Source organism: Agelaius tricolor, unplaced genomic scaffold, assembly GCF_023055355.1.
Source record: "Agelaius tricolor isolate 1412-34295 unplaced genomic scaffold, bAgeTri1.0.p SCAF_3, whole genome shotgun sequence".
NCBI lineage: Eukaryota > Metazoa > Chordata > Aves > Passeriformes > Icteridae > Agelaius > Agelaius tricolor.
Genome location: NW_027269263.1, coordinates 24410724 through 24425474, shown reverse-complemented (window position 1 = coordinate 24425474; position 14751 = coordinate 24410724).

Sequence of the window (14751 nt, the reverse complement as noted above, 5' to 3'; positions counted from 1 at the left end):
GTTTCTGTTTTTAACTTGGTGTGATTTTTACAAATGATACTTGCTGGATTTGCTGAAGACTTGTTCTACAGATTATATCTTCTGAACAGGAAGAATGGGCCAAATAAAGGGGGGAGTGGAGGAAAAGTTGTTTCTTTGACAGACATAATTGTTACTCCAACATGAAATTTTGGCTCATCCTCTATTTTGAACAGGTGGATGGATTCTTTGAATCCCTATTAAGAAAAAGAAAATACGTGATTCTGGTTCCTTACCTTGAATTAATTAAGGGTTTTCTTAAAATACTGGAACATAAAGCTTGAGTTGCTAAGTAAGGCACATGATTAATTCTTGAAATATTACATTTTTCTGCTTTGCAAATATATCTGAAAGGTTAGCACCCAGTGAAGCATGTAGAGTCATCGTAATGAAACAAAATCTGAGGTGCATCCATAAAGACTTTTTTCTAAATTAAGACCTGATGTTTAAGCAGGTGCAGCTTCCCCATTATGTGAATGGAGTTTGCCATAAACTGCAGTCTTGAGTTATTGACATTAAAGAACAGGAGGAACAAGCTTATCCTGTTTTAATTGGACTATAATACTCTCTTGTTAGAAAGCAAAGCAGCCACCTTGGCATCACAGACACAGAAATCATCACAATTTTCTGCTGCCCGGAAAGGTTAGGAAGCTGCTGCTTTCTTCTTTTCTTGCCTTTTGATCAGGTATTTACAGCAGAAACCTCACATTATGTTTCTTTCTCTCCCAACCCTGGTGATTTTTAGTACATTTTTTTCTTCCACAGGCTGTGAAGCCTGAGCTCTTTCCTGGAAGAAGAAAGTAACCATTGTCCCTTGGTGACTATTCAGGCGTGTCTGCAGCTTTTGTTGTTAAACCCAAATTAGCTTGACCTGAGCTGCTGGGCAAATTCTTGAAATGCCACACACTTAGTGTCAGAATTAAGAATCCACTTGGTGGTGTTTAATTTATGTAGGGGTTTTTTATGAACAGGTATTTATAGTTTTTATATAGATGGTATCTGAAAAGGAGAAAATTGTTTGAGCATAAAGAATGTGACTGAGATTCATGGGATTCATGTCCTCCTCCCCACTGCCACTTACTTCCCATCTGACTTTTGAGCAAGTCATTTACATCTCTTGGCACCTGTTTCCCAGTGCACATAGAGTTCACAGCTACTTCAGAATAATTAATTAATAACATTAGTATTATTTCCTATCTTCCCTGTATTGTTCCATTGGGATAGAGACCCTATGCCTACACTGTAACTGGCAGGAGAAGCTCTGTTACAATTAGTATTTGTATAGTCTAGAGTTTGTAAGTTTTCAATTAATGAAAGCTTGTTTGCCTAAAATATCCCGTCATACATGTGGATGTGACACATGCCCTGGCAGTGAGAGACCTCAGAAAAATGGTAATTTTCCACCTGTCATTCATCTTTCACCTGCCTCTGTTCCACTTTCAACTTCCTTTCCAGTGGTAAGTGGGGAGGCAATCCTTCCCATTTATAGCAAATTCAGGCTACAGACACAAAGTCTGTTCATTCCCACTTTCCATGTTACAGCCATAATGATCAAACACTTCTGCAGTGCTGCGTGCTCTGTGCTCCCCATGAGGATGGAGAATACTCAGGATTTCTTTGGAGTCCTTCAACACCTTTCAGGTTTGACCCCTTGGCAATTAATGAATGGCTTGAAGCTTGCTAGGAAATGTTCTTTAGCACTGCAGCACTTCTTCATTTAGTACTTTGCCAGTGAGTTGTAAAAATTTGCCCTGGAGACAGGGAAATGCAAATATAAATTAGATGGAGCACTAATAACATTACATTACAGAACAATGCAAACCGTTTTTGACACCCCACAGAGAAGAAATCTATGCATTCCTTTCTGAATCATCTTTATGGAAATTTCTGTAAACGTGGTGTTATTAAAAGAAAGTAGCAATTATTTCCTTCTTTGGTTCATCAGTTGCAGGGAGGGGGAGAATAGGCAGGGGAATTAATTTTGTTTTCTTCCCTCTTCTTCTCTTTTTCTTGTATGTCCTTGTCAGAGAGCTCTCACATGACAGGAACCAACAGGATGGAAGCCACCACTGGTGGAAGAGAGAAAGAAGGATGGAAGAAGTGTTCAGCATTGTTAGAGATGGGGCTCCATAGCTGGAAGTAGTTAAGAGAATAGCAGAAGCAGAGAAGGTTGTAGCTAATAAGGTTGCTCAGGAAGCCAAAGCTATTAAGACATGTTGACATAACATTTGCAAGCTTCACAGGGGCCATCGTTGTAATTTAGATTTAGTATTGATCAGTCCAGCATCAGGGCTGGAGGAAAACTGAACACAGTGTTCTTTACGAAAGTGGCACTTCAGATACTGCCTTCTTACTAACAGAGAAAAGCAGAAATCCCCCATGCCCTGTCTGATCTGTGACTGCTGTCCTTCCCCTTGGGGCAGACAGAAAGTTGCAGTCACTTGGGGTTGGTATCATCTTTCAAAATTGCAGCTGCAGTCATAGCAAGGACATTAAAAATGTGCCTGTGAAATACCAGCTCAATGCAACACGTCTGCACATGCTCACAGCTCCCTGCTAATGAGGCCTACTGGAGGTTTTGCAAGCATATCATTTAGGATGAAAACTGGCTGGCTGTGCATTACAGGGTGTGCTGGGGAAGGGATCTGGTGATTTAACACATGGTGAGAAAGCAGTTTGCAAGGCTCGTTGGATCATTGGGGATTCCAGCCTTATACCTCAATTATATGCCCTCTCTTCTAACATTTGCCTTTAACTGTGCAACACCCATTTTTTCCTCTTTTCTCTATTTCTTTTTCCCCTCCTTTTGTTCCATCAGTGCATTTTCATGCCTTTCCAGTAAGCACCACCAGAGCAGAAAATACCTGAGGTTTACAGGAAAACCAAAGGTAATTTACTGAGCAGAACGCTTATTTATCCAAAATGATTGTTTTACTGTCCTCTGTATGACTTGGCAGTGTTTAAATTCCCAAAGAAAATTGCTGCTGGCAGTTTGACAAGCGTGCAGGGACTGGGTTCTCTCACCATGCCAAACCCTGAATAACATGTACCTGGCAGGGGGAGATGATGGTGATCCACCACAACCCTCTCCAAGCCCCCAGCAGTCAAACACCCTTCCTGTGGTGCTGAGATTGGTGGAGATTTTTTTCCCTGCCTGATTGACTTGAGGTCCAGAGCTCTGAAGTGAGTGCAGAAGTGGGATGGTACTATCTTCTCTTCCCTCTTCCTAGAGCAAGAAAAGAGTGTCATTGTTCTGGGTGTGACTCCACACTTTCTCCCTGATCAGGGACTTTCTGAGTCTTTGGCTGCTCACCACGCACAGTGTAGGTCTTGGTCCCTTTTCTAACACTGCCCAACACCATTTATTTGGGGATCCCAAACAACATGTCAGCTGTGTAAGGATTGAATTTTGTGTTCACAGTGTCTCCCTGAATGTCCAGCCCTCCATGGCTTGCTCTCCCCAGCTCTCCCCAGCCCCAGACATGGCACAGGGCACCTCTGGCACTGAGCAGATGTTCATGGTGCCCTGGGCAGGACCAGCAATGGCCTTTCCTTACACATCTCCCCTCACCCTTCTGGACTGCTGGCTCCACACACACATCCTGTGCTTTAAAACATTTGATGTCCATTGGCAGACAGGAGCCACTGTTTGGTCTTAGGCAGCTGTGAGCTGCCACTGAGTCCCTGGAAACAGCTGCTGTTAAAACAGAGAAATCCCTGACACGACGTCAGCATTTAGTGATTAATACTTAGTGAAGTACAACCTACCACTTCCTTGCCTGTGAAGAGAGATGAAGATCCAAAGACAGTGAGACCCTTCTGGGCTTAGCCCTGATTCCTGGGGAGCTTTCCAGACCACTGCCACTGCCTTCCACTCCTCCAACCTCTACCACCAGAAAAAAGCATCTTCTCAGTGTCACTTCCAGCCCTTAGGTCTCTAGTGGGCCCAGGAAAATGAGAAATGTCCTTCTGAAGACACATAGAGTAAGCCAGGATTGTTCTGGGGACCTAAGGGGTGGCTCAAAAGTAAATTAAAACTTTTAATTAGGAAGGACTGATTCTCTGCCAATCCCTAAAGCACCAGGCTTCAATGAACCTTATGGGGTATTTTTAAACACCCCTTGACTTCAGAGACGTGCAGGGCGTGTGGCCAGCATGCTGGCAGCCGTGGCTGGGAGCCAGGGAAGGGGCCAGTGAGGAGCACCATGTGGCCATGTCCTTGAAAGAGCCAAAGCAGAGTATGTCAGTCACCTCTGCTCTGCATCTCTGCCCGTGAGCCACAGCAATGAATTACAGCTGAGTGGGGAAGCTGCAGAGAGGCAGGGACAAAGGCCAGTGGAGGGAGAGGGGCTGCCAGCATCCTCCCGCCCTTGCATTGTGGTGGCATGAATTGGGGTGCTTGAGTGCCCCACAGAGAGGGCCATGAGAAAGAGTCTCTTTAAATGAGACTTTTCAACCCTTTATGCCTCATCTCTTCACCCACAGTACTCCAGCAAGGAGCAGAGACTGCCCATAAATTGCACTTGAAATCCATAATACCTCTGCACTAGACTGTCATGAAATGGTTACAGCTAAAGTAACGAGACAAAAATGAAGTCTGAAGAAGGATTTTTATTGCTTTTCAAAGGTCTCTTGCAAGTTGCTTGCCTTTTATTTCAAAGACAGTGCTGAAGAGTATAGAGAAAGCGAGGGAAATACAGCCCCCACATCTGAAGTGGGGAAAAAACAATACTTTATTCACCACTCCTATTTATAATGTAATCTTTCCTACATTTTGTTTCAGTACACCTTTTGTAACCATTTCTCTACTGATTTTCTGGAAGATTATGCTAAATGTCAAAATGTCTCTTAGGGCTCATAAAGTGATACCATAATAAAGCATCATTTCAACTTAGAATGGGTAAAACAACCTATAAAATAAAATGGAACATTTTGACATTAATTGAGAAAGTTACCAGCTTTTTTAGTTTCAGCAGATTCATGTCAGCATTAAAGAAAAAACAAATTAGGTTACAGTTTATTACAACATGCGATGACCTTTAAGTAATTTTATAGCACTTTATGGTTCTGCTGCCGTCTTCTAATCAGCATTGTGTCTGAGGGAAATTATAAGCAGACGTTCTTATTCATCCAAAGTTCCATTAATTTGAATCCCTACACACCAAGAATTCCTCCTGCAGCCAGGTGAGTCAGCTTATAGTACAGTTATTTGAGCCTTGTAATGTCTTCCTGATGCCTTTTTTTATTTCACATTTATTAACTTTTGAGAGTTTCAGGCCTTTTTTATTGCCAACTAAATGTGAGTAAAACCTAAATTTGGCTACTACAGCATTCAGACCTGTTCCTCTAACTTTGTACTCCAGTAAATAGTTCTGCTAGAAACTGCATAATTTTTCATCACAAGACTTTCTTGTACTCACTGCCATTTATAGAATAAATGTACCCTCAAGGTAAATTTATACTGGCAGTCTTGATACATATTTACAAAATGCACAACACTACACAAGCACATACACAGAAACACATGCTAGGATGGTGTTTTAAAAAGGCTATAAAAATATATTAGAAAGTCTTTGCAAAAAAGCACCCTGCAAGTTTTTCTAAGTCATTTTTTGTATTTTTTTTAAAGAAGAGAAAAATGCATTAAGTAAATGCTTCTAGCTGAAATTAAAATGTCCATGATATATTGCTTGAGTATAGTAAATTCACCCCTTCTGTTTTTCCTATGATCTAGTTATAAATGTCTTAGAATATAAAAGAAGATACATGATTTAATTACAGAGGTCAGAATTGAACATTCTTGAGAGTTCAATAAAAAGGAGAAGAAAATGGTGGTGAAAAGCTGGAAAACAAAGAAGCCAGCAACCAAAAAGTCAGTGAGGGACTGATGCTGCTGCCTTCTTGGTATGGGCTGGTAATGGCTCCTAAGCCAGAGGAAACCTCAAACCTCAACTGACTGCTTAGATCACTTTTCCTCCCAGCATATATCTCATCATTTCTCTTCATGTGTTGGAGCTGTTTTTATAAAGCATTGTAATTTCCACTGTCATACAACTAAGAGAAAATATTTCTAAAGCTTAGCAGTAAGAAGATGTTATAGTTTAGATTCTATTGTCATCTTTAATCTGCTGAAGCGTTTAATTCCTTTTGTTATAATGAAAATGCTGTATTTCTTTTATCATGTCCGGAGAATTCTGACAAAAATTATAAGTTTTCTCAGAAAAAGTAGTGTTTGACTATTTCTCTGATGAGGTGAAAGGCCAATTTGCTTATAGTTTCCATGCTTCATTAAAATTCAGCTTCTGTGCTGTGTAATGTGGGTAATATTAATTTTCTAAACATTGATGTACAGCAGCTGCTAACTAATTTCCATAATGGTTGTTCTATTCTAAGGGCATTAAACCTGAAACAAGGTGGATCCAAATGGAAAAAAATGTAGATGATTACTGGCCATCTGCCAAAAAGATGCTTGGGGACGTGAAATTTCTGGAATCACTGAAGCTTTATTTTGATCAAATATTCATATTCTGAGCCATGTGTCAACAATTTTACTGTTTAAAGACAAGGAGGTTGTGGATGGAAATATTGACACCATTCTTCACATGGGAGTTTGCTTTCAGACTTCTTATAGAAAGAAGAATGTATTGCTAAAGAAGAGTGAAGTTAACACTAGAAACATAAAGAAAAGTGCAAAAGAATCCAAGAATTTCTTCCCTTGGGAAAAGGCAGAGTGCAGGGAGACAGGTCATAGAAATGCACTCAGCTTTGAAGTCAAGCATAACCATATGCATGACCATTTGGGAAATGCTTCATGTATTTTCATTTCCACAGAATCGTTATACTGATGCCAGTAGACAGAACTATTTTTTTAACTGAGGGAGCCACAGTCCTACCTTAATAGACACACATGCTCAGGAGGAATCCCAGGCTTGGGGTCCTGAACTGGTAAACCAGCCAATACCTTCTGATTTCTTTCTCTTTGTCATCCTTCACTGTCTGCTCCCAAAACACCTCCTTCTGGGAGAAATTTATTGACAGAACAAGAGGACACAGTCTCAAGCTATGTCAGGGAAGGTATAGGTTGGATATTAGGAAAAAAATTTCACTGAAAGAATAATAAAGTACTGGAATGCTCTTCCCAGGGAGGTGGTAGAATCACCATCTCTGTATGTGTTTAAAAAAAGACTGGACATGGCACTTGGTGCTATAGTGTAGTTGAGGTGTTAGGGCATAGGTTGGACTCGATGATCTTAGAGATCTCTTCCAACCTCATTATTCTGTGATTCTGTGAAATTGCCTGCTGCATGCCATTCAGTCCCACCTGCATATTGTCAAATAGTTCACCAAAGATCCACTTGTGATCAGCAATGATTTTCTCCAGCAGACTATTTTTCTATTCCTCTCTTTTTTCGCTAGTGGATTTGATAAGTGATCTTTCTCAAACGTGTTTTAGCCCACAAGGCAGGCAGACCATGGTTGTAGGATTTGTCTTCATTACTACTCTAGTTTGGCTGCACATCTTGGTTGCACGGTGTCACACATGACAGAGGTGTTTGGGTCCTTCCCTAGATGACAGCAATCTCATTCCCAGGGCTTTTTGGCTTGAGTTTGTCAGAGATAAAACCCAATTCCAACACTGGACCGTGGGTAGAAATGAGGTTTTATACCTGCTCCTGAGTGCTCTAAAGTACCAGGGGATTGCATGTGGGAAATGTCAAATACAGCTTGAGAGTGGTCTATTTTTAACCTTTAATTCCCTTGCTGTCTAGGCTCCCCTGATTTCAGCCTTTCTCCCCCTCCCTTATTCTCACCCTAGCAATGATTATGTCAGCCATGATAGGATTCGGCTGTGTGTAACCCAGGGTGTGAAAGTTTTCATGAACATCAGAAGCAGCTGCCCAGCTTGTCTGGGAACTAAACCCACTACTTCTGAATATTTCTGTGCCCTACCTTCCTTGTCAATGCCTTTCCCTGCACATGTGCAGACCTAACAAGAAGTTGCTCCACTGAACAACCTGGACAGAGATCTGTGTGCCAGTGCAAAACATGGACTTCATACTCCCAACCCCTAATGGTGTGTTTAGCATTGACAACCTGCCTGCTGCAGCAATGCATGCCAACGAAATCCCCATGACAAATACTTTCTTAAAGCTATTTTTGGTTCTTTGTCTTCTGGTTTTACAACATTAAAATGCCAGGCTGCATGCAACTGTGCCTCTAAGCCATCTCCCTCCAGTCTAAAGCAAGATTAAATCAAGGCAAGAACCATGTGATATTTCAGTTTTCAGTGACTTTAGTGACTTAACTTACTGGCTCCTGAAGCCAAAAACTGAGTTTACACCTTTGTGGTTAATAGTCCTTAATGAATGTTTCTTTTGTTAATTTAGCTAACTGCCCTTTCAACTGGTTTATACTATGGCCCCTGTAAAAAGAAATGGGAAATGAAGATTTAACTAATAAGACTACTCACTCTCTTACTTCTTTATCTTGATATCATTTGAACAGAGGGGTTACACTTTTTTTACAGCTCTTTTATGAAATCAGGAGAAACATAATGATTACCAGAAAAAATGTAGTATTTCAGGAGATACAGACATTTCTGTAAATAGGGACTATGAAAAAAGGGAAAAAAAAGTCTTAGCTTTAAATATATCACTGTAATGAAAGATTATAATGTAGAAAATTAGTGACTGTGTTTCACTAAGCAGACTGCTTCTCCTTTTCTGCCCTCAGAGTGGCCATTTGATTTTAACCCTGTTAAGAGCATCACATAAATAAAGGTACCTGTTGGGATGAGCCTGGGGAAAGGGCAGTGGGCAGGCAGGGCTGGGGACACTGCTCTCCCTCTGCAGGGCTGCATCCCCATCGTTCTCTCCACATGCACAGGACTTGAGGACTGGTCCCCATTAGCTCTTAATACACCTGTTCTCCCCAGGGAAAAACAAGTTCAGAAATAATACCCATGTTTTATAGGTAGGAAAAGTGAATTTTTGATGTAGAAAAATATGTATGAGCTGCACAGGCATTGTTTTGGCAGAGAATTAACAAGCTGGGAATGCCAGTACCCTTTACAGGAGTTGTGCTCAAAGCAAAGGTGTTACCAGCAAGAAGGAGAAGATCATTTTGTGTTCTCCATTAAAACTGTTTTTATGGTGCTCTCTGTTCTGTTACACATTTTATTAGGATTATAATTTCAGTAAACTACATCTGGCTTTCCTGAGGGTGGCCCCTCATGTTAAACAGGCTGTCTAAAAATATCTCGGGTTTTTTTAATGTTCCTCCTTTTTATCTTCCTTTTGATGGCTTTTCATTTGAATTATTTCCCTTCTTTTTTTTAAAGATTACATTAGCACGTTTTCCCCCTTAATTCTATAATCTTTTCAACTCTAGGTTCCTTTGTACTTTGTGCTTTTATACCCTTTTCTTCTCAAGTCCTTTTCATGTTTCCTCCCTTTTGTTTTTCCCTGGGAGCCTTTATTGTCATTTTACTCTTTATTTTTAGTCTTAAACTGTACAGTAGGAAGTAATGCTAGGAAAATAAAGAAGGAAAAAGCTGCATAAGCCAATGTAGTAAAGAACTGAGCCACAGAACAACTTACAAATGAAGGCACAGTGGTGAAGCCCATATACTTTGGTCTCTGTGGTGCAATACTCATGAAAAATAAAACAGTGACATTTCCTTTAAAAAAAACCCCTCCAAAAAAAAAAAAAAAAAACCAAAAAACCAAACAGTCAAGCCAATAATCCAATAAAAAACCTACACCTGTGTGTGACTATGACTTTGCTATAAAAATGGCCTGGAAATGGACCTCTTCCTGATGAGAATCAGAGCTAAATCCCCCATGCATTGAGATAAATGTGTTTTTAAGGCACAGATGTGAGAGAAATTGCCTGGAGACTCCTACCAAGTGATCAGAACCTGACAGTGACTGATTTTGGCTTGTGTGGAAGCTGACTTACTGTTTTATGAGTTAACAACTTATTGTTTAAATGCTTTAATGCTGATTTATGCCAAGATTGCCTGCTTTGTATAAAGAGGTATAAAACCAGAAATCTTTTATATAAATCACATTCCTGATAAAGTCTCTTTTCAATTGAGGAGACAAATATGGCCAAACAATATTGGGAATTTGGCAGATTGTTGCCACTATGAAACTGAACTACCTCTATGTGCATCAAATCCCTTCCTCCTATTTTACCTTTTCACGCTGCAACTGAAATTGAAGGAAAATGGAAGTTAAAAAGAGGAGACTGAGCAGCAGCTCCCAGGGATGCTGCAGCATGGAGCTGAGTGTTCAGGCAGGCTCCCAGTCTCTCCCATCATGCCTGGGGAAGTGGAAGCTGAGGACACCCAGCATCTGCCCAGAGCACTGGGACTGGGCTCTTACCATGTCTAATCTCCTCATGATGGCTGACAGAAAGACCCTTTCTTCTTGCTTTTTGCTTTTCTGTCCCCCTTTATGAATGGCTCCATTGGTGCTGTTGGTACTCAGCAAGCCCAGAGCCATGGGCAGGTCCTGTCTCCACTTCACTGTGGGAAGAACAGTGCACTTCACTTCTACACTCTGGAAAATCTGTTATACCACAGCTTGTTTCAAAGTTTTTGATGGCATTAAGTATTGTTAAGACATACATGCAAGTAATGCCACTGCTTCAGCATGACTAGGTGCAAAATTATCATCTGAAGCGATGAACTGGGAGGAAAGAACAGAATTGGGGTTTGGGTTAAGTCAGTTCAAGCATTTTCTCATCAGTGTTTAAACCATAAAGGTGAGGTAGGTGCTAGATACATCTAAAGCAATAGGCAGCAGGCCTGGACTGGAATTCACCCTCTGGTGTTTGGAAGGAGTCACTCAGCAGCACATGTACCCAGCAGGGCAATGTTCAGGTACAGACAGTGTCTCATCCACAGGCTTGAGCTGCAGCTCAGGCTCAGGCTTGTACCCCCTCCACTGCTCATCCCCTTTTTGCACCAGGCCACTGTGGGAGGCAGAAGGCACAAAATGCCCAAAGAAAAGTCTAGATGGCTTCCACTATGGATGTATGGGGAGGATGCGATTAGCCAGCTGCATCCAACTGTTCTATAAATATGTGCCCCCAGACAAAATTCATAAATAACCATCTAAGTTAAGTTCTTCAGTCAGAAACCCTGGCAGAATGATTCTGTCATAAATTTTTATGGAGACATAACCAGAGATGATGAGTTCTTGGGTTATGATGTTTATTAAAATGTTTATTGGGACCTTGTGGTACAGTAACAAATGGTATCATAAAACAAATTGGGCTGTTTCTAATCAGCAAAACAACACCAAACTGGGATATCTGAGAAAGATACATTTTTTTCTTTCAATTTCCATTCCATGAAAAATTGCAAATATCTTTCTTAAATTCTTCAATCAATTTGAATTTAGAGCACTGTGTTAGCAAGGATGCCTTTTCTTATATCCCATATATATTTCACCATCTATGCTATAATTATTTTGGCCTACTTCCGAGGTGGCATATCCCTGGCTAAAATTTTCAACATCCAGGGGTTAAAAACTCAGAGGGGACTATGGTGAATATTTAATATGTCTTTATGTTTTATTCAGACTGTAACATCCGAATTTTTTTTTTTATTTGAGCTAGGTGTTTAGAGAGTTAAATTCAACATTTTTGAGGATCATGTGGCTTACCATAAAATCTTGCAGCCCTGCATTCTCTGAGTCATGGTCCCCAAGCCATACCCTGTCCTTTTTGAGATGCAGGTCCATCTTAGCACATCTAGTTCTGAAGATGTCACTGATGTCCTCTGTGTTGGGCTGTCATTTTTCTTCTCTCTGCTTTCCTGTTTCCCTTCTCACAAACCTCTGCTCAGCCTGTCTGCCGAGACTGTAAATTCTTTTTTGCAGCATCTTTCATGGCCAGAGCTTTTGTCAGCTTTTCAGGGCTGGCATTGTGGTGCCATGGAGCTGGGGCACAGCTGACAGCTCCAACTTGCTCCCCGTGACTTCTCAGCAAGAGCTTGGGCTGGCAGAGCATGGTCAGAGTTAAGACATCAGAGGGGCAACGTAGGAATACTTTGCTCAGAGGTCAGAAATGTTTATGTCAAGTGCACAGGCAAACCCACTGTGCAAGCAACACCCAGGTGCAGTGTAGGGATTGTGTGGAAAGGCACGTGTTGGCTGGGGCAGAGATAGCAGGGACAGGAATTGCCAGAATCTGGGGAGACAGGAGAGAAGGAAGTGGACTGAATGGTGCAGAGGCCTGCAAAATTTCGGTGGTTTTTGGAAGCTCCAGAAGATTTTTGGTGGTGTTAGGTGGTGGTATAGGTGTGCTGTCTCCTCCTACCTTCTCCCCGTGAATCTGTGCCCTCACACAAACAGCGTGGGGAAGGAGGGGGAAGGTACAGACATGGACAGTGGCCTCGTGATGCGCCTGTCTGTCTGTCCATGCTGGTGAAATCTCCTCCAGCTCCACACCCTGACCCCAACCACAGGGCAGTGGCACCTCCAGCTATGTAGGGAGGGAGATGAGAGTAGCTCAGGTGGCTCAGACAGCCTATTCCCATCCCTTCCAGGAGGAAGGACAGGCAAAAAACAGCACTTGTGCCAAAGCTGTGGAAGCCAGGGCCGATCACAATTTTACAGCCACCTCCTCTGCCTGTGCCCCAACTTTGCCCAGCTGATCTGAAGGTGAAGGGATGATTTGAAATTATAAACTGTGTTTGTGTATCTACACACAATAGGGATATCTTATAACTTTGGAGACTGTCAAGTGACCTGGGAAAATCACTTTAAATAACATGAGATGTGTAAGCAAATTTGATCTATTTATCAGCATTTAATCTAAACTTACTAATATCTGCTTCTGAACATCTACAGATGCAGAATCAAGGTTTAGAATGAGTGGTGGTTTAGGCTGAGTGTATTTGTCCTAAAAAAAAATCATCTTTTCCACAAACAATGCCTTTGAATTTGTGGAAAGAAGGCTCATGCTCACCCCAGCATGAAGGAATGCTGAAGCTGCTGTCACACGCACTGTCACATCTCCAGCCACAGTCTTGCACGAGTACACAGTGCTCATTTTTCAGCCACAACTTCTACAGTTTCCTGCCTAACACAAGCTGTGAAAGGGAATATCTCCCTTTGACATGCAGATTTTCTGTTTACATATGTAACTTTTATCTTGGAGTACAGGAGGTCCATCCCCATCAGAATTTTATAAACCTTGCTAAGATTTTTTCATTCTCTTTTAATAACAGTATGAATAATGCAATGGAGGTAACTACAAGTTTCATTCAAATTTGTTGCAATATGTACTGTTTACATCATGCAATAGCTATTATAACATATAACAAAATTTCCACAATTTTTCTTTCCTATTTTATTTCTAAGAGTCTGGAAGGCATTGCTGATTTCTCATGGGTCAGTGCACTGGCACAGTGGAGTCCTCAGTGGGGATTTTGCTGGTTAATCCTTGCAGAGATTTGCATGTGGTGACAGGGGCTAATCATGAAAAGGACCACATTGGAGAAAGTCAGGATCCTAAAGGCCTTTTTTTCCCAACACATAACAATTTAGTACTCTTAAATTATTAATATTATCTTGACAATGGAAAGGGATTATCCTGACCTATAGAAAATGGCTTTCCTTGTGTTGTGTCAGACAAAGGTCTCTTCAACCTCCCTTGTGTTCCACATGCACATTCACCATCACATCAAAAATTTTCTGTTGCAATCCCTACCTGTTAAAGCTTGCCTTTTTCCATGAGTCAGCCCTAGGGTGAAGTTGGGGAGATTTACAAAACTCATGTTGAAACTTGGCTAAAAGTTAGCACCTTGTAACTTAGCAGAGAGGTCAATGCCATCAATCTCTCTGTAGAGGAGATGTTTTATTTTTCTTAATTTAAACAACACAGAAGTCAACTAGAACGCTCAGACCTGGCCCAGAGATACCAGGTGAATATGTGATTAAAAGCAAAAATTTGATAATACTTTTTTTCAGCAATGCAGAAAAGAAAGACCTGGGAAATCATAGCAACATTTGCCCATGTTATTCTCTAAATATTTCCTTGCTATTCCAATTCAGTCACACCCATAATTCATTTCCCTGTCCAACAAAAGACAAAACTGGACTTTTTTCATAAAATGGAGGCAGGGGAGGGCAGGTACAAAAATAGGAAAATGGCATAGCTGTGCTCTGAGACACAAGATGGGGCAAGGCCAGAGCTTGCAGAGGAAATGGAGAGCTGGGGATGTGGCAAGGGGCTACCTGGTGTAGGTAGCATGGGGAGAGCCATGGGTGAGACAGACAGGATTGAACAGCTATGTTCAAGAAGGTCTAGAGGGGAGGAAGTGTAATCAGTGTTAATTAATTATGCTGGGTTTATTTTTACTCTGTTATTCAGTGCCCCAGGTGCTTTACTGGTGGAGAGGGAGGGCACACTAATAAATTGGTATTGTTGCTTATTATTGTGTACTAATTTGTAGCAGCAGTTTGTGGGGTTTTTTTTTTAAGCAAGTCAATAAAGATAATATTCCTCAAAGGTGTTTTCCAGATAAGAAGGCAGTTTATCAGTACTCCCAAATTTCATCCAGCTGTCATTAAGTGTGTCTCCTCTGCTTGTGAAGGGCTTTGTAGCTGGGTCAGGGCTGCTGGAGCCAGCTGCAAGGTTGCTAAGGGAACCGCTCTGGCCTGAGATTCTTCTTATGCATCAAACTTTCATCTTGAAAAATTTCTGCAGGCAAATCAC